Below are 21,041 nucleotides of genomic sequence, written 5' to 3'. Positions count from 1 at the left end.
GCTTCGCATCCTTCACCCCGCCGAGGACGTTGGTCTCAAGGGGGGGGGGATGTGTGATGTCACAAGAGGCTGTGTCCTGGAGGGCAAATACATCCCCCGAAGATGGCTCCACCCAGAGAGAGTCTTGGCCCCACCTGGTGGAAGGCAGCAATTAAACCCACACACCTGCGGCTGATCAGGGCTTGATTGGAAAGCAGGGCTCTTAAGGCAGAGAGCCTTTGTGTGGGCAGCTTGGGGAAAGACAAGCTCGATTGCTGTGCTCTGTGGAGAAGTTGATTGCTGCGTGGAACTCATTGCCAGTTGGGACCACACGACTGGATACTGGATTTGAACCTAGCTAAGGTGGCTAGGCTACATGACAAGGACGTCAAGAGGGGTGAGGCCTAGAGACTCTTGTAAAGAACCCCGTCTTCAGTTTTTACCTCAGAAGAGACTTTATTTGGATTTAAGTAGCAGAATTCACAATACGTGGATTACGCGCATAGAAATCCTTCTGGCCACAAAGGATTCCACATTCATTCACCCAACATAGCAGCATGCTAGCGGCACTCACCCGTGAAAACTCAACCGTGTGGTCAGGTCAGAATGAAGAGGCGCTTCCACCACGCACCCCCCAACCGCTTCGAACCCGACTGGCGCGGGTTTCTGCACCAGAATGTTGGATTATTTTTATCGTTCGCCCTTGGTTCATTGCTTCGACGGGTGTAGATGGAGATCGATGGTTAAATCATCAGGGAGCCAGGTCTTGAACAGAAAGTTGATTTAATTGGGGAGAGCACGGGGCATCGCGGTGTCGGCCGTGCGGAGGGAGCATGGAGAGAGAGAGAGACGAATGGGCTGCAGGAGTATTTATGCGGCGCATAGTAATGACGCGACAGGATGTGACGTAATGAAAATGCGACATCGTGTAGGCAAGATATGACGTATGAGGAAGTTCAAAATGTAAACAAAGACTACAGAGCGATGTTTGGAGATGTTTGTACGGCGAATTACCCTAACAGAAAATCTCCCGGCTTCCAGTGGTGATGAGAACCCAGGGACCCAGAAGCTGCTTCCTCTAACAGGCCGGTATGGTACCGCCCAGTTACAGGATCCTACCCTTGCTAACGCCATGAAGAATGTGCAGGTTTTAGAGGGTGTAGTACTGGGGGAAAGGACAAGCCCCACATACCCCCATTTTGCGGTTGATCGGGGGTTATTATACCAGGTTACGAAGCAAAATGATGAAGTACGCGAACTACTTCTTGTACCACAACCACACAGAGCTACTGTACTGGACTTGGCACACACACACCTGCTAGGGGGACACCTAGGGGTGGAAAAGACAAAAGAGAGAATCTTGCAACGGTTCTTCTGGCCAGGGGTGCACAAGGATGTGGAGAACTATTGTCGTTCTTGCCCCGAGTGCCAACAGGTGGCGCCCAAGCCCACATACAGAAACCCGCTAATTCCCTTACCCATCATTGAGACCCCTTTTCAGAGGCTTGGACTGGACATAGTCGGACCCCTACCAAAAAGTGCTAGGGGACACCAGTATATTTTAGGAATGATGGATTATGCCACCCGGTTCCCAGAAGCTGTCCCCCTCAGAAAGGCTACCACAAAGCAGATCGCAAAGGAAATGTTTGCTCTCGCCAGCCGGGTAGGGATCCCAAAGGAGATACTGACCGACCAGGGAACCCCCTTTATGTCCAAGGTCATGAAGGACCTGTGTGCCCTGCTCAAGGTCAAGCAGCTGAGAACCTCCATCTACCACCCACAGACAGATTGACTGGTAGAGCGATTCAACAAAACACTTAAGGCCATGATGAGGAAAGTTATCAAAGAAGATGGCCGAAACTGGGATCAACTGCTCCCATACTTGCTGTTTGCCATGAGGGAGGTACCACAGTCTTCTACCGGTTTCTCACCCTTTGAGTTGTTGTACTCTTACAGGCCCCGGGGACTGCTGGATATCGCCAAAGAGGCTTGGGAAGAGCAGCCGTGCCGACAACGTACCCTCATCGAGCATGTGGGGGACATGCGGGAAAGGATGAAGGCCATTGACCCCATAGTGCGAGAACACATGGAAGCGGCCCAACGACAGCAGCAAGCCTCCTAAAATAGACCTGCCCAGCCTCGAGAGTTCAAGCCAGGGGACCGAGTGCTGGTCTTGGTACTCACCGTGGAGTGCAAGTTCCTGGCATCCTGGCAGGGGCCCTTTGAGGTCATCGAACGCGTGGGGGAGGTAAACTACAAGGTGAGGAAACCGGAGCAGATTTATCACGTTAACCTCCTAAAGAAATGGCATGCCAGAGAGGCGCTGTTTAGTTGCCTACCCCCCAGCGAGGCGAAGGAACCGGCCAGAAAAGACGTCCAGACGGGTCCAAATTTGTCCCCACACCAACGCCAGATGACCCTCGAATTGGTTGAGCATAACCAAGACGTCGTCTCCTCCATACCTGGACACACGGACGTGGTGCGACACGAGATACGCACCACACCTGGAAAAACAGTCCACCAACGTCCATACCGGGTGCCGGAGGCCCGTAAGGAGGAGATACGGAAGATGCTGGAACTTGGAATAATTGAGGAGTCCCAAAGTGCCTGGGCAAGTCCGATTGTGTTGGCTCCCAAGCCAGACGGGTCAATACGATTCTGCAACGACTATCGGAAGTTGAATGAGGTGTCTGAATTTGATGCGTACCCGATGCCTCGTGTTGATGATCTTATTGACTCCCTGGGACAGGCACGTTTCATCACCACTCTCGACCTCACAAAGGGTTATTGGCAGGTGCCCCTGACCCCGGCATCAAAGGAGAAGACAGCCTTCGCCACACCTGAGGGGCTCTACCAATACACCAGGCTCCCGTTTGGTCTCCATGGAGCACCCGCCACGTTTCAGCGCCTAATGGACCGGATTCTCACCCCCCACAAGAGGTACGCAGCAGCATATTTAGATGATGTCGTCATACAGAGTCCCGACTGGGAGAGTCACTTACCCCGAGTGCAAGCTGTGATTGACTCCCTCAGAAAAGCAGGTCTCACAGCGAACCCGAAAAAGTGCAGGTTGGCATTTGGCGAGACCAACTACCTGGGCTACACTATAGGACAGGGGCTGGTGAAGCCTCAAGAAGCAAAACTACGGGCTATACAAGATTGGCCGCAACCCCTTACCAAGAAGCAGGTGAGGTCGTTCTTAGGCATGGCTGGCTACTATAGACGCTTTATCGCTGACTTCGCTACTATAGCAGCCCCCATGACAGAATTGACGACCAAAAAACACTCCCGATTGGTGAAATGGAGCCCAGAGGCCGAAATGGCCTTCGCCAATCTAAAACAGGTGTTATGTTCCAGCCCGATCCTGGTGGCACCAGACTTCAGCAAGGACTTCATGGTGCAAGCGGATGCATCAGAAGTTGGTCTGGGGGCTGTACTCTCGCAAGTACATGGAGGAGAGGAACATCCCATCCTGTACCTTAGCAGGAAGCTGTTGCCCAGGGAAAAGAATTATTCCACAGTGGAGAAGGAGTGCCTGGCCATTACATGGGCGCTGGAGTCATTGCGCTTCTATCTCCTGGGAAGAGGTTTCACAGTGGTCTCTGATCATGCTCCTCTTCAATGCATGGCCAGGAACAAGGAGACCAAAAGCAGAGTAACAAGGTGGTTCTTGAGTCTGCAGGCCTTTAACTTCTCTGTGGTCCACAGGGCTGGCAAGCGCCAAGGCAATGCGGATGCCCTTCCTGGCCTGCTTCGCATCCTTCACCCCGCCGAGGACGTTGGTCTCAAGGGGGGGGGGATGTGTGATGTCACAAGAGGCTGTGTCCTGGAGGGCAAATACATCCCCCGAAGATGGCTCCACCCAGAGAGAGTCTTGGCCCCACCTGGTGGAAGGCAGCAATTAAACCCACACACCTGCGGCTGATCAGGGCTTGATTGGAAAGCAGGGCTCTTAAGGCAGAGAGCCTTTGTGTGGGCAGCATCCAAACCTGTTGTCCATTGCACTTCTTGTCCCGTCCCGCTGAGAGCAAGCCTCTCGTGATATCACAATATATATATATATATATATATATATACATTTCACTCTGCAAGAATCCAAGCAAGGTGCGCGGAAAATCCTACTGGACCCTCCTTTTCCCGCTACTTCCCTCACGCAGGCATTACCGATCCATGCGCACCAAATCGAGCAGACATTTAAAGGACAACCAACACCATTTTTTTGTTTCCTAACTGACATCAGAAAAACGTTTTATAGCATCTATAATTGTCATGAGCGAGTTGACAGCTGGGCGGGGCCTCCGCTCCCGCCGTCCGCCAGCTGCTGTCAATTCCCTCATCACTGACTTTTGGACATTTAAACCAGATGCTGGCACTCACCCAGCGTTGGAAGATACTACGCCTCACGCCTTGAACGACGATTCGGTACGAGAGTTGCTTCGCCCGAGGTATTTATGAGCCACGATCACGTCGGTTGTTCGCTCTGTATCGTATGCTGTTTTGCACCCTCGTGTGCCTTTTCATTTTTCTACTCGCTAGTGAGGTTGGGCGGATTGCCCCCGCTCACCCACTAGCTTTGCTGTTTTGTCACTTTTGTTCAACAAGTTTTTTCCGGGTCCGCGTTGTATCGGACCCGCGCTTTTTGTTAATGAATCATCTGCCAGCACAAACGCCTCTGTCATCTGCATAGCGATCCTCCCCAATTACTACGTTCCAACTCGTCAGCTGCCACTTTCGCCGGTGGAACGTGATAAAAATAGCCAAAACACGCAGGCTGATATTTTTAGTCAAATGCAAAAGACCAATAAAAATGACTTCAAGTGTGCTAAAACTGCAAAAAAATGAGCTGTGAATTGGGCATTTCAAGTCCCGCCCGCATTTCGTGACGTCACGCCAAGACAAAAACAACGGCTTCAGATTAGGAGAAGATGCTTTCTTGTTACTCATCCAGTTATGAATATGATTCAAATAGTTCTGAAGAGGAAAGCATAAATGTTTGCAATCAAATAAAGGAGTCCTCCCTTATCAATCCGAGCCGTCAATGACAGCAATGTAGCACCCAGAAAATGCAGAAGACGGCGCCCAAGCTCTGTTGGAAATGGGCTGATTTGTCTGCTGGGAATTTGTATCAGCGAATATCAAATAATTGTCTTGGTGCAACACACAACGATTCACCATCGTGTTATTTATGTGTTTTCCTTCTAATTTCGCCATCAACACGGAGTTTTCAGACCAAACAAAGTACCGCAAAATGCATTGCTAATGCTAACTTAGCATGGTGCTTGTCAAAGTGCCACTGACATTCGAATGGTTCACCGATGGGATTGTTTCATTGCAAATTAGAATCAGAACCTTTTCCCTCCACAATGGCGAATCTTTCGGTTCATTCAACTTGAAGTGTACGATACTCGTCATTTTTTTTTTACTCGTTGGGCTGATTTAAAACGGGCCGTTTACCTGTTTCGACATCAACAGCCTCCAATCTAGGTCAGTATCATCCACGCAAAATTGCGCTTTCCGCCAACTACAGCCCAAACAGGAAATGAACAGCGAAACAGTGAGAATGTGTCTTTAGTTTTATCGGGCTCGTGAGCCAACCCTTGCTTCAGTCTCTCGTTTTATTTTTGGGGAGTGGACCTCCTTGGAGACCAGCTTTGTTGATCTGTTGAATCTTCATTTCTTAGCGACGGTCTCTCTGGCAACGGTGAGTATCTCTCTTCTTCTTGCCAATGGTCTTTGAGCTTGGCCTAACGCAAAAGAAGAGCGGGTCATTATTCAGGCTTTGGAAAGAACCACTTCACTTGGAATGAAATTATTACCCATTTGCATTGGTTTTTTTTCTTGGTGGTTGTCCAGATCATCAAGTTGGACGTCGTCAAACTTCTTGTCGTAATATTCTTGGTCAGGTGGGCCAAACCTCTAAAGTCAAACATCCACAGAGTTAAACGCGTTACCCAACCCGGATCACGTTCGAACGGGATCATTTTGAGCAGCTCCCGGCCACTGTCGTGCTTGTTTTCAGGCTCTTTCATATGAAACACACCCGATTCGGGTGATCAGCTCATCAACCAGCTGCAGTGGCCGGCCGTGGATTTCATCGCTAGGCCTTCAGTAGTGCTACGTTGGACTCAAGGAGCTGCGAGTGTTGTGTGATAATACTTCATGTCCACTAGAGGATGCTGTTATCCAGAAAGTAACTTGTGACTTGAAGAAGTTTAAGAAATACTGTCATTAAACTCTTAGATTTTTTTTATGATAAACGTGTGGATTCATGATAACCTCATAAAACGGCAATATAATTTGCTATTTTTGCTAGCTTCAGAGCTGTCCAACCTTCCTTAATGATGTCCATCTATTCTTGAAAAGTCCCTCTTGAAAATGGCTTTAACATTATATTTGCAACCAAATCCATTTCTTCAGCCTTTGTGGATTGACAAAACCGCTAATAAATCAACACAACTGTATATTTGCTTATGCAGCTTGCTACACATAGAGTGTTCTAGCTCTGACCAGTATGCTCCTATCATTTGTAGCTAGTGATACTATGATTGGCTAGTCACTAGCCAATCATGTGACTAGCCAATCATAATTTGCAAAAACTCTGACATTGCTAGAACCTTCCAGCAAGCCTTGGGTTGCCAATTTGAACTCTGATTGGTTAGAGCAGTTTGATTGACACATTGAATGTGACAGGGCCTGTGACGGCGTCGAGGTCGATTTCTGACCCTGGTAACAAATGACGGCTAAAAGGAGAAATGGTTAAATGCCTAAAAGACAACCGACAGCATTTTTTTGTTTTCTAACTGACATCAGAAAAACGTTTTATAGCATCTAAAATTACCAAAACACGCAGGCTGATAGTTTTAGTCAAATGAAAAACACCAATAAAAATGACTTCAAGTGTCCCAAAACTGCCACAAAATTAGCCCAGAAACTGGGGAGATTCAGAGAGTCCCTTGTTCGTGACGTCACGGCTGCCTTGCTCCAGAATCAAAACCATGGCTTCAGAGAGTTCAGATTCGGAGAAGATGCTTTCTTGTTACTCATCCAGTTATGAATATGTTTCAAATAGTTCTGAAAAGGAAAGCATAAATGTTTGCAATCGATTCAAGAAGTCCTTTCGTTTCAATTTGAGCCGTCTGGACTCCAATGTAGCGCCCAGAAAATGCACAAGATGGCGCACAAGCTCCTTTGGAAATTGGCTGATATGTCTGCTGGGAATTTGTGTCAAATTACATCTTCTTCATGCGTGTTACCGCAATTGGCTGCGACACACAACTATTCACCTTCGTGTTATTGATGTAGTTTTCCTTCAGCGCCATCAACACTGTGTTTTCTGACGAAAAAAAGGACCCAAAATGCATTGTGTGTGGCTTTCTCGGTCAGGGCCGTTCTATACGTGATGTTACGTGGGGATCGTCATCAACTCGAAAACAAGACATCCTGAATATTCAGCGCAAGTCTTAAAAGGTAAAATAAGCTATATGCGGTGGAATCTTTATCAAATACGCTCAGTAGAAGTCATTCGAAGTCATTTTACAAATTATGGACGCAACTTGTCCGGTGGTCTCGGTTGTCCTTTAAAGACGAAAACACACATCTGGGAAGCAGTGCAACAGGGGAAACGCAATGAAAGGAACCTGAAAGACAATTTGGAATTATTTAAGAAGAATTCAGGGACAAAATATATTTCACATTAGTCTGTGATTCAGATATTAGGCCAGCACAGAAGGCTTTGCAGGCCCTGACAGCCCACCACTGACCAGCTCTGAAGCAGCATCATAACAATCCTGATGATTTGAATCAAGTGTGTTGCTCCTGGTAAAGCTGGAAAACAGGCAGGACTGTGGTGGGAGACCCCCGAATCAGACAGAAGAGGGGGAAAAAAAATAATGGTACCAAGTCAGGCCACATGAAGCTGATGAAAAGAATAATGGGAAGTCCAACGGTGAAAACATAGACACCCCAGAGCCAGGGACGCTGATGCGTCGCCAAGAAGAGACTTTCGATCAGGCTGGACTGCAGAAACATCAAAACAACAAAATAAAACACCCAACACAACACAACACAGAAAATGTATTTCAAATACAGTGATACCTCGGCTTACGAACTTAATTGCTTCCCAGAAAGTGTGTGTAAGGCCAAAACTTCGTCTGCCAAACATTTATTTCCCATAAGATCCCATTAAAAATGAGAATAATCCGTTCCCAAGTCCGCATAAAACATTTTCGACTAAATAAGCCTTAAAACGACACAAAGTATACCTTTTTTCATGCATAATAAATGTGCAATTGGATTGTAATGAAAGAAATAAACCGAACTGTATAATCAAGTCGTTTTATTTACTTTCGTGATGGTCGTTGATGTAGTTGCATTTTGATGATATCCGGGTGAAGTTGCCGTGCTTTCTCGGCAATAATACCCTCACTTACACTCTCCCCTGCTAGCTGATTTTTGTTAATCCAAATCACCACAAGTTTTTGAACCTCACGCTAGCTATCTAGATAGCTACCTATTTGCTATATATATTAGCTGTCTAACTAGCTAGCTAAATATCGATTAGTCATCTATTAGCTACCTAGCTAACTTGATCTATTTGAGTTAATCGATGAGTGAACGCTTGCGCGTGTGGCTGCCGCTGCTCACTCACACAAAAACTGATCCTGTGACATTGAAAGTTTTGAAAGGCGCTGATAAATGAATTGATGAAATAATGGTGATGATGATAATGGTGATTGATAGTGTTTTTATACACATCCGTAAACATCCTATGTTATTTCATGTTTAGTTTAGTCTACATGGATGTATGTAGCTTATTAGTTAACTTGTTGCGTATGTAGAGTGTAACAAGTATTCATTTTCAGTGTAATGTTCTCCCAACCCCCTTCCCGTTGCTTAGAGGCTTGGTCGAGATGATGTCATCGCTGCTGTGTGATTAAAACTAGGTTGAAGGGGCGGGCTTTGCGCTCTTGGCTTCCCACTCCGACTAGAGATTTTCTTCTATTGTTTACGAGACTAAAGTTGTCTTTTCTGTTCACCATCTATGGGCCCCGCTGGTATTTCATCATAAAACTCCGTTGAACTCCGAACCAGAAGAGATACAGGAATTAGATTCCAACAATGATGATGATGATGATGATGATGATGATGATGATGATGATGATGATGATGATGATGATTCTTTTCCTTTCGTCTTTTCCTCTCAGGGGTCGCCACAGCGAATCAATGTCCTCCATCTATCTATCTATTATTATTATTATTATTATTATTATTATTATTATTATTGCCTTAGACCAGTGGTTCTTAATCTTGTTGGAGGCACCGAACGCCACCAGTTTCATATGCTCATTCACCAAACCCTTCTTGCAATGACTGTGCCTACTAACTGCAGTCGAGACTGAGGAATGGACCTATGTGGCGGAGGATCCACCAAACCCCTGAGACCGACTCAACGAATCCCTAGGGTTCGATCGAACCCAGATTAAGAACCACTGCCAACTACTGCCATTGCTTGGACAACACAGAAACACCCTTAGCCACACGTAGCAATGGTCAATTTAGCATTCTGGTACTGAGACGCTAAGTCACACAAACGCACACCATGTTCGTGTTTTTCGATGATCTCCTTCTTCTGCTCGACCGTCATTTTTTTTGTGTCCTCTTTGACCTAACACTAGCCTGTTGTGGGGTCTTTTTCGCTCCCATCATAGCAAAAGTAATCCACTCGATAACAAACCACGTCTGCACTGAGAGCACTCAAACAAAGTGGGTGTTGAAAACTAGTCCACCAGCCGTGCCGCTGTGAGGTTTGGTTCGTCTGACGAAAACTAGTTTGTATGCCAAGATTATATTATTTCGGATTTAATGTTCGTAAGGTGAAAAGTTCGATAACTAAAGAGTTCGTAAGTCGAGGTATCACTGTAATGGAATGCCCCAAAAAATTCAGGGTGGTTTCTGATTTAACATTTAGGGATCTTTTTTTCACAGACAGTGCCTCTGATCCTAATTTTCATATGGATGTACTGATACGCTTGATGAAGTAACAATTGCGTGGCAAAAAGTCACTTATTCACTTGATAGATTACTTTCTTCCTTCGCTATTCTGAGAAAGATTGGATTTTACTTAAAGTACAACCGACACCATTTTTGTATTTCCTAACTGACATCAGAAAAACGTTTTATAGCATCTAAAATACCCAAAACACGCAGGCTGATATTTTTAGTCAAATGCAAAACACCAATAAAAATGACTTAGTGTCCCAAAACCGCCACAAAATGAGCTCAGAACTGGGGAGATTCAGAAAGTCTGGCCCCCTTGCTTGCGACGTCACGCCAGGATACTCCTTCACAACTGCCTTGCTCCAGAATCAAAACAATGGCTTCAGAGAGTTCAGATTCAGAGAAGATGCTTTCTTGTTACTCATCCAGTTATGAATATGATTCAATTAGTTCTGAAGGGGAAAGCAGAAATGTTTGCAATCGATTCAAGAAGTCCTTCAGTATCAATTCGAGCTGTCTGGACTCCAATGTAGCGCCCAGAAAATGCACAAGATGGCGCACAAGCTGCGTTGAAAATCAGCTGATTGGTCCGCTGGGAATTTGTGTCAACTTACACCTTCTTTATGCGTGTTACCGCAATTGGCTGCGACACACAACGATTCACCATGACGTTATTTATGTAGTTTTCCTTCTAATTTCGCCATCAACACGGTGTTTTCAGACGGAAAAAAAAGTACCCAAGATGCATTGTGTGTCGCTTTCCCGGTCAGGAGCGCACCAAATGTGACATCATCTCGGGCATCGTCCTTTAAAGGACAACTGATGCCTCCGGACAAGTTGCGTCCATAATTTGTAAAATCACTTCAAATGACTTCTACTGAGCGTATTTTACAAAGATTCCACCGCATATAGCTATATTTTACATTTTAAGACTCACGCTGAATATTCAGGAAGTCTTGTTTTTGAGTTGGTGACGAGTCCTCACCCTACGTCACGTTTGGACCACCCCTGACCGAGCAAGCGACACACAATGCATTTTGGGTACTTTGTTTGGTCTGAAAACTTCGTGTTGATGGCGAAATTAGAAGGAAAACACATAAATAACGCCATGGTGAATCGTTGTTTGTTGCACCAAGACTACTATTTGATACTAGTTGACACAAATTCCCAGCAGACAAAAAAGCCCATTTCCAACGGAGCTTGGGCGCAATCTTCTGCATTTTCTGGGTGCTACATTGCTGTCATTGACGGCAATGTAGCCGTAGAATTGATATGGGAGGACTCCTTGAATCAATTGCAAACATTTATGCTTTCCTCTTCAGAACTATTTGAATCATATTCATAACTGGATGACTAAAGAGAAAGCATCTTCTCAGAATCTGAAGCCATTGTTTTGATTCTCGAGCAAGGCAAGACGTCTTGGCGTGACGTCACGAACAAGGGGGTGGGACCTTCTGAAACTGGCCATTTCCGGATTCATTTTGAAGTCATTTTTATTGGTGTTTTTCATTTAACTAAAAATATCATCCTGCCTGATTTGGGTATTTTAGATGCTATAAAACGTTTTTCTGATGTCAGTGGGAAACAAAAAAAATAGTGCCGGTTGTCCTTTAAATGTAGTGTGTACAAGCCTCACACATTAAGAACACTACAACCCAATTTATTAACTATCTTTCAAATGTGAAAAATATCCCTGATCAGTTAATAAATTTGTCTCAAAGAATATGGTGTTTACAGACTATTTCTCAGATACTTGGAGGAGGAAATGGAAATAGATTAAAATAACCTATGCACTGTGATTTATCAAGATTGCGTCTGTTTTTAATATGTTTTCATTGAAGGAGCAAAGTTAAAGAAATCAACATTTATTGAAAAATGGAATCACTTTCAACATTCAAAACATATTATTACACAACAAAATATTCAAGCTCAATAATACCTACTTGTGTTAAATTCCGCCAAATCATAGATGGTTTGTCCTGACGCGCTCAACAAACTCTCCACTGACGCCCTCGCCTTCACGCGCAAACAATACACGTGTCCGTCGCCGAGCACACAAACGTCGGCTACCTGCAGTTGAAATTTGCATACTCTGCACGGCAGCCAATCAGAAGCCTGCTTCTTTCTTCCGGACTTTCGCAAGCGTTATAAAGTCGTACAATTGAATATAATTATCCAAAATAGATGCACAGAACGTCAGCCCAGAAGAAAGATTCAAAAGAAGCTAACAACATATGTGACGCTACAAAACGTAAATTTACATTAAACCGTGACTGTAAAGTGTACGTGAGACTTAGGAAAGGGGCTTAGTGGCTCCTAGGAAGCAATGCAAACGTTGCATTGCGCACTACAATGACAATCGACTACTGCAGCAAAATCTACAGCCATGCACATTTACCGTAAATTAAGCAAGGTAGCATTTGTAGTAGGTTCATTCTTGATTAAAAAAAAAACTTAATATTTTGTGACAATGTTTTTTAATGTGATTAGTTGTCTCACTGTGCTTCAAGTTGTGAAAAATGGGGCAGGCAATTTTTCAGTCATCTGCCCTGTTGTCCCCTAACTTTTTGTCATGAGTTTCAGACACTGTTTTTACTATAATTTGGGCAAGTTCGGCGGGCCGGATTAAAACGGGCTGTATGTGGCCCGCGGGCCGTAGTTTGCCCATGGTCTTCTAGAGCAAGGCAAGACGTCCTGGCGTGACGTCACGAACAAGGGCGTGGGACCTTCTGACACTCGCCATCTCCGAGGTCATTTTCAAGTAGTTTTTGGGACACATTAACTAATTTTTATTGGTGTTTTGCATTTGACTAAAAATATCATCCCGCATGTTTTGGGTATTTCAGATGCTATAAAACGTTTTTCTGATGTAAGTTAGGAAAGAAAAACAATGGTGTCGGTTGTCCTTAAAATTTTTCTATCTTTTGAGCACGTTTTACCTGTTCTGCACACGTGAAAAAAATAACTTTCTCTAATTATCGTAATCAATCATCATGCTAGCTGCTAGCAGAATCGAGGTTGAAGGAAAGATTTCAAAACATTAACAACATTTTATAATAATAATACATTTCATTCATAAGCACCTTTCAAAACTCTCAAGGTCACTTTACAGTCACAGGATTTATGGCGGTGAGCAGCGGCAGCCACATGTGAGAGGGAGAGAAATAGAATACAGAGAAAAGCTAGCTAGCTAGCTAATAGCCAGTAAATCGACATATACGTATCTAGATAGCTATCTAGATAGCTAGATAGATAGATAGCCACCTAGATAGCTATATAGCTAATAGATAACTTGCTCGATAGCTAGTTAGCTGATACACTGAATGTCACTAATTAAATACACAGAATTGAGTAGCATATTTCCATCTTTACACATAACAATCACATATTAATCATAAAGTTTTGAAGTATAGTACTCTTGAGTTGAGTGTAGTGTGTAGCACGTCTAGCAATTAGAAACATGAGCACGTGACAGATAAGGCGCAGGGTCGTCTTCTGAACAAAACCAAGGCTTTTGTGTGCGCCATATACACCGGGAAAATATGGTACACAGAGAGCAAACAGTTGATCCTGACTATGAACAGTTCCAGTGCAATTTTTAATATCCATTTTTCCAAAGTAAAAGAAATGACCTCATGATGATAAATGACAAATAATGCAATTAAAAAAGGGGAGCAATTCACACTGAAGTGTAATTAAAGCTTTCCTCTTATAATAATCATACATTTCATTTGAATTCAAGAGAAAACAACAAAGCAAGAACTTACCATTTCCCTTCCCCTCTACAGGCACAACGTTCCTTTTGAGAGAACCATGTTACAGTCACTTCCTGGTGTTCAGATGGACTTTGGTCCTGAAGAGTGACTTGCTGATACAGTGAGTGTCAATCTCTTGAAGAAATGTCATGAGGCTTCCATGACTTTGTAATTTTCAGCCATGGGTTAGAGTCTGTTACATCATTGACATCGTGGTTGAAATAGTGGTTCAACTTGACAAACTGCTGATATTTGATCTCCCATTGTTTGCTGAAGCAACTTTGCTATTAGAACAGCATAAGAGGAAGAAACCTCCAACATATGGTGTGTGATGGCTGAAGTGTGGTTGGTTAAATACTTATCTATTAGCTAGCTAGCTACCTAACTATTTACTATCTATTAGCTATCTACTAGCTATCTAGCTGGCTTGTTAGCTATCTAGTTAGCTATCGTTTACCTATCCAGCTGGCTAGGTAGCTATCTATTAGCGACTGTATCTTATGACTGTAAAGTGACCTTGAGAGTTTTGAAAGGTGCTTATAAATGAAATGTATTATTATAATTACCGTATCTATTAGCTCGCTACCTAACTATTTATTAGCTATCTATTAGCTGTCTAGCTGGCTTACTAGCTATCGAGCTAGCTATTGTTTAGCTATCTAGCTGCCTCGGTAGTTATCTATTAGCGACTGTATCCTGTGACTGTAAACCTTGAGAGTTTTGAAAGATGCTTCTAAATCAATTGTATTGTTATTATTATTATTATTATTATTATTATTATTCAATCTATTGATTAGCAAGCTACCTAGCTTTCTATCTATTTGAGTTACTTGTGGGTTGAGGGAACACTGGTGCGTGTGGCTGCCTCTGCTCACACCACTGAATATCTTATCCTGTGACTGTAAAGTGACCTTTAGAGTTTTGAAAGGCGCTTATAAATGAAATGTACAGTAAAGTCTCGTTATATCGATATCGGATATATCGATAGACCCGGTTATATTGATACTATTTCTATGCACGCACAGAGAAAATTACATGCAAACAGGGTCGGATACATCGATAGTCCCGGTTATATCGATATTTTTTCGGACTCCCTTGAATATCGATATAACGAGACTTTACTGTATTCTTATTATTAAATTAGCTGGCTATCTAGCTGTCACGTTCCGGCGGCGACAGTGGCAGCTGGCGAGCAGTAACGTGTGGTATTGGCGGTGGATCGCTAAGCAAAACAGAGGCGTGGGTACCGGCAATGGATTTATTAACATAAAGCGCGGGTCCGAAAATATGCGGACCCGGTAAAAAGCTCGTGAGACAAAACCAAGAATGACAAACTGACAATGTTAGTGGGTGAGTGGCGGCAATCCACCCAACCACACTAACCAAGAAAAATAAAGGGGCACACGGGGGTGCAAAATAACCTACGACGCGGTGCAATCAACAAACGCGTTCGTGGCTAAAATCATTCCTCGGGCGAAGCCAATTATGTACTGGCTACAAGTTCCAAGTACTGGCATGGCACAAGGCGAAGTATCTTCCGACGCTGGGTGAGTGCCAGCGTCGGGTTTAAATGTCCACAGTCAATGAGGAGGAAATTGACAGCAGCTGGCGAGCGGCGGGAGCGGAGGCCCCGCCCAGCTGTCAACTGGCTCATGACACTAGCTATCTATCTATTTTCTAGTTGTTATCTATAAGCTATCTAGTTGTCTGGCTGGCTATCTGGCTAGCTATCTATAGTGGCTGACTGGCTATTTAGCTGGCTATCTATTAACTGGCTGGCTATCTAGATAGCTATCTATTATCTAGTTAGCTAGCTTTCTATTTGAGCGACTGTATCCTGTGACTGTAAAGTGACCTTGAGAGTTTTGAAAGATGCTTCTAAGTGAAATGTATTATTATTATTATTATTATTATTATTATTATTATTATTATTACGGCCACCTGGAAAGTTTCCAGGTGGCCGTCCAGGGTGACACTGGGTTTCTAGCAGTGCACGCTCACGTCTAGCCACGCGTCGTCGTGCATGTTTAATTGAGTCGCATCCATAACGTGCGGTGCAACGTCCGCGTCCACATCAGTCCGAGACCCCACTCACCGCTGGATCCCAAAGCGGCTAAGGACTGGTCTTGTTTCCCCGGTGCCGGGCAGTTCACGCCCACGTCAACGTCCGGCCGAGACCTGGTCCCATACGGCTGTCTGGGGTGCCACTCTGCGCCTGGCAGTGCGACGTTCGCGTTGCGCCATGCATCGTCACGTGAACGTGCCACGTCCATGTCCACGTCCGGCCGAGTCCCGTTCCCATCAGGCCGCCGCCCATCATATGCTGGAGAGGCAACGGTTGCCGTCTCCACCATTGTTCCCTGGCGAGTTGGACCTTTTGGGAGACTGTTGGGACTTCTGGAAGCAGTCCCTTGAAGGGGGGTACTGTCATGATCTGGTTGGCGACCAAGAGGTGGCGCTGTCAGCCCTGCCTGCTGCCTCGCAGGTGCTGGTCGTTCCTGATAGAGTGTTTTTATACACATCCGTAAACATCATGTGTTATTTCATGTTTAGTTTAGTACACCTTATGTTATTGCATGTTTAGTTTATTCTATATGGATATATGTAGCTTTTTAGTTAACTAGTTGCATATGTACAGTGTAACAAGTATCAAATTTCAGTCTAATGTTCTCCGAACACTTGTCTGTAGCTGATTGGACAACAGATCGCTGCTGTGTGAGTTAAACTAGGTTGAAGGGGCGGGCTTTGTGCTCTTGGCTTCCCGCTCAGACGAGAAATGTTCTTCGATTGTCTTACTAGAATAAAGTAGTCTTTTCTGTTCACCATCTATCGTCCCCCCTGGTATTTCATCATAAAACTCCATCGAACTCCGAACCAGAAGAGAAACAGGAATTAGATTCCAACAGTTTCCAATCAGTGACAGTCAAAAGGACTCCCGGCACGACCATTTGGCGTAGGGTCATTGTATGCATTGAATGCAATTTTACGCATTGTGCATTGGTGTATGCATTGTATGCTGTGCATGCGTTTGTTTCATTTTGGCAGACTTTTACTCTTGGTCTTTATTTGATACTTAGTGTTTTTCTGTTTGAAAGACTTTGATGTTTATATTTCGTTCCTGTTGACTTTATTTTAATGCAATTTCTCAAATACAACCTGCTGATCCCTCCTGCCTGCTTTTTGGGATCCACAACTGCCATCACCACCTTGCAAACCGTGACACTATCTGTCTCGGTAGATAGATAGCTATCTATCTATCTATCTATCTATCTATCTATCTATCTATCTATCTATCTATCTATCTATCTATCTATCTATCTATCTATCTGTCTGTCTGTCTGTCTGTCTGTCTATCTAGCTAGCTAACTAGCTAGCTATCTATCTATCTATTTGCTACATATTAGCTATCTATCTAGGTATTAGCTATCTATTAGCTAGCTAGCTTTTTATCTATTTGAGTTACTTCGCCTACTATTTATCTAGCTAGCAATCTAGCATCAGCGTTCTTCCCTGCAAGCACACTCAAGATCATTGATTAGGAATTGGTGATTGGATTGGATTGGATGTACCTTTATCCGTCTCGCAGTGGAGAAATTGACATTTCACAGCAGCAAAGTTATGAAAGGAATGAAAGTAGAAAAACAAAATACAGGAGCTGCTGGAAAGGCAGCCACTCTCGCGGCGCCATCTTGAACTCAAAAGAACAAAAAATAAATAAATAACAAATAATATGACAACACAAAGACAGAGAGTCATGCATTCCATAGCACTTGCTGTCCCCTCTTTGTGACATGAAGCACTTCTAGATGAGAGAGGAGAGGATCAAAGCATCCTTTTCAGCAGTGGATCAGTGGATTATATTCTTGAGTCATTCACTGCCATTACTGAATTTATTTGGAATTAATTTAAGTGTGACTTGGAGCACCATTGCCGAATTTATTCGGGTGAGGGGACGACGATAAAGTGCTGGTCAGACCTCTGGCAATGTTCCACGAAGGGGCAGCATTTTCCTTTTGTCCATATTAGCGCTTTGTTTCAGCTTCAGCTGTTGTTGAAGCGCTATATGAATAAAAATGTATCGTATTGTACTGTATTGTATTTTGTACAGTCGCCACCATTTCAAGCTCAGATAACTCCAGACACATATAACTTATATAAAATTAACTCTTTTTTTCCTGATGAAAAAAGAGAGTCTAAGGTTTCTTACGCTGAATTGAATGTTTATGTTGTAGATGGCGAATCGGATGTGATGGCCGCGTCACTCAAGACGCCGCTCTTATCACAAAACGCAAAACAAATATCTGGGCTGACAGAGAATGAATACAGCATGGCGGAATTGCATGTTTTTCAGAACTCAAGTCAGTATGTCACAAAAAGATTGTTCACGTCCGGGAATAATTGGTGAAAATGTGCTGACAACCGTGTCATCCTCAGGTCTATTAACTATCTAGCTAGCGGGCTGGCTATTTAGCTAGCTACCTATCTGGCTTGCTAGCTCACTGGCTAGTTGGTTGGCTAGCTATCCAGATAGCTAGCTATCTATCTAGCTGGTTGGCTATCTATCTAGCTGGTTATTTATTAGTTAGATTTCTGACTATCTGGCTAGCTATCTAGCTGGCTATCTAGCTAGCTATCTATTAGCTAGCTAGATGGCTTTCTATCTATCTGAGTTATTCTGGGTTGAGTGAACGCTGGCGCGTGTGGCTGCCGCTGCTCACACACAGAAAAACTTATGCGTGACTGTATCCTGTGACTGTAAAGTGACCTTGAGAGTTTTGAAAGGCGCTTATATATGAAATGTATTATTATAGCTATCTATTTGCTATCAATTAGCTGTCTAACTAGCTTGCTACCTATTTATCTATTATTTATCTATTAGCTAGCTAGCGAACTTGATCTATTTGGGTTTTAGCTGTCTCACCAGCTGGCTATCTATCTATTAGTCATCTATTAGCTAGCTAGCTAACGTTATCTATTTGAGTTATTCCTGGTTGAACGGGGTCACCGTTGCTGGCTATCTAGCTAGCTATCTATTTGTGATCTATTAGCTGTCGAACTAGCGAGTTATCTATTAGTTATCTATTAGCAAACTAGCTAACTTGATCTATTTGAGTTATTCCGGGTTGAGTGAACGCTGGTGCGTGTGGCTGCCGCTGCTCACCCACAGAAAAACTGATCCTGTGACTGTAAAGTGACCTTGAGAATTTTCAAATGCGATTATAAATTAAATGTAATAATAATAATAATAATAATAATAATAATAATAATAATAATAATAATAATAATAATAATAATAATAATAATAAATACAATCACAAATAAAATACAATATATAAAATACAGATATAAATAGAAACAAGAGGTAGAGCTACACAGAAAATGCAATTTTAAATATGTGGGTGTTGAGATGGGACTTGAAGGTGGGAAGAGAATCGATGTTACGAATATTTAGAGGAAATGAGTTCCAGAGTTTGGGGGCAGAGCAGCTGAAGGCTGTCACCCATCGTGCTGAGACGAGCAGGGGGGGCACACAGAGGTGGAGGGGGGAAGAGGATCTGAGGGAACGAGAGGAAATCTAAATTTGAAGGTCAGATGGGTATGGGGGGGGAAGGTTATGGATAGCGCAAAATATATAAAGAAGAATTTTGAAGTTGATTCTATATTTGAGCGGGACCCAGTGGAGCTCTTGGAGGATGTGGTGAAAGGATGAGGTTCTGTTGATGAGATGAGATCTGGACGAGTTGTGGTTTGTGGAGAAGTTTCTGAGGGACACCAAAGAGAAGTGAATTGCATTAGTCAATCCTGGAGGTGTGTCAGAGATATGACAGACAGACACCGTGGACAGAGACTCAGAACCAGAAAGATTGTCCCCACTGCCGGCAGGAGACGCAGTCATCAGATGACATACGTCTGAATTGTGCGCCCCTCTGCCAAGCTATTTATTGAGAGTATATGCAAATTACAGTGATATATTAGTAAAACACAGTTTTCTTGATTATAATGCCACGCCTCTGGGCGTTCTGAGCACCAACAGCTGCAAGCAGTAAAACATAAGACATTTTAATTGGTTGTCTTTTCCAAGAACTGATAAGTTTGTAATCTGGCGCTTGTGCAGGATGTTTAAGCCGTAAATAACTTTGGTGAAAAAGGAGTATCTAAAGCCCTAAATTCTGTGCAAGGCCGGACCTTCTAGAATCTAGATGGAGACGACAGTTCACCTTGCCGTGTCTGTTTCACTCAGATTTACTGTGGCCATCTGCGCTTTTGACTGTAGGCCCATTGTTTAGTTGGTCAGCAAAGCATGGCACTTTTAAACATGATAAATTATTATTCTCCATCAAGGTGACAAGACTCTGAACGAGGATAGCAGTGGTGTGAGGAATGAGAGACGGGCGAAGACGATTGATATTGCATTTTTATATTTATTTATTATAGTACCAATGCTTGTCTGTGACTGTAAAGTGTCCTTGAGAACTTTGAAAGTCGCTTAAAATGTAATGTATTATTATTATTATTATTATTATTATTATTATTATTATTATTATTATTATTATTATTATTATTATTATTTATATGGAAGTGGAAATATCGTGTGCTGTCAAGAATGACACCTTATAGGAGGGAGAAACGTTCCAATTGTCAATAGTGAGAGAGAAACTGTGGATTTGGTACCAACGAAGAGAATTTCAGTTTTTTCACTGTTAATTTTGAGGAAGTTATGGGTAAAAAAGGATTTAATTTCAGAGAGGCAGAGTGAAAGGGAAGAAGGTGGAAGAGAGGTGTCGGGTTTGATGGAGAGATAGAGCTGGGTGTCATGCGCAAAGCGATGACATTGTATACCAAATTTGCGGAACATATTGCCTAGGGGAAGAAGGTAGGTGATAAAGAGAAGCGGTCCCTGGACGAGCCTTGGGGCACACCAAGAAATACAAGAGAGGACTGTGAAGAGAAGGAGTTAATTTGGTTGAACTGAGAGCGGCCAGAGAGGTAAGAGTGGAAACAGCGTAGGGGCGTGTCTGTGATCCCTCTGGAGGAAAGTCTGTCAAGAGAGAGCTGATTCTGTACTGTGGAGGGGGCGGAAACCAGATTGGAAAGGTTCGTAGAGATCATTCTGAGAGAGGTGAGAGTGTAGCTGAGAGTACACAACTTTTTCTATGATTTTGGAAATAAAAGGAAGGTGAGAAATGGGGCGAAGGTTCTTGAAGTCATTGGGATCAGATCCAGGCTTTTTAAGAATTGGTGTGACAGCCGCCGTTTTGAGGGGGACAGAGACGATTCCTGAGGACAGCGAGGAGTGAATAATGGCTAAAA

At 43.6% G+C, this 21,041-nt stretch overlaps 1 protein-coding gene across 4 annotated transcripts in view; it reads right to left on the bottom strand.

Annotated features, from left to right (window-relative positions):
- fgl1 (fibrinogen like 1) overlaps positions 1 to 13,935 on the bottom strand; it is a 34,838-nt gene extending 20,903 nt beyond the window's left edge. The window contains exons 1-4 of one of the 4 annotated variants that reach the window (XM_088991088.1): positions 13,743 to 13,935; positions 7,876 to 7,995; positions 5,796 to 5,895; positions 5,434 to 5,723 (exon numbers count right to left, since the gene is read on the bottom strand). The gene's annotated coding sequence lies outside the window, so the exon portion shown is untranslated. The other 3 variants (XM_088991089.1, XM_088991091.1, XM_088991090.1) reach the window with 3 other exon arrangements.
- Positions 13,936 to 21,041: the final 7,106 nt, after the last annotated feature.

The sequence above is a fragment of the Hippocampus bargibanti genome, linkage group LG02 (assembly GCF_051943395.1).
Source record: "Hippocampus bargibanti isolate YZ-2025 linkage group LG02, ASM5194339v1, whole genome shotgun sequence".
Lineage (NCBI taxonomy): Eukaryota > Metazoa > Chordata > Actinopteri > Syngnathiformes > Syngnathidae > Hippocampus > Hippocampus bargibanti.
This window is presented reverse-complemented; position numbering and strand designations above follow the sequence as displayed.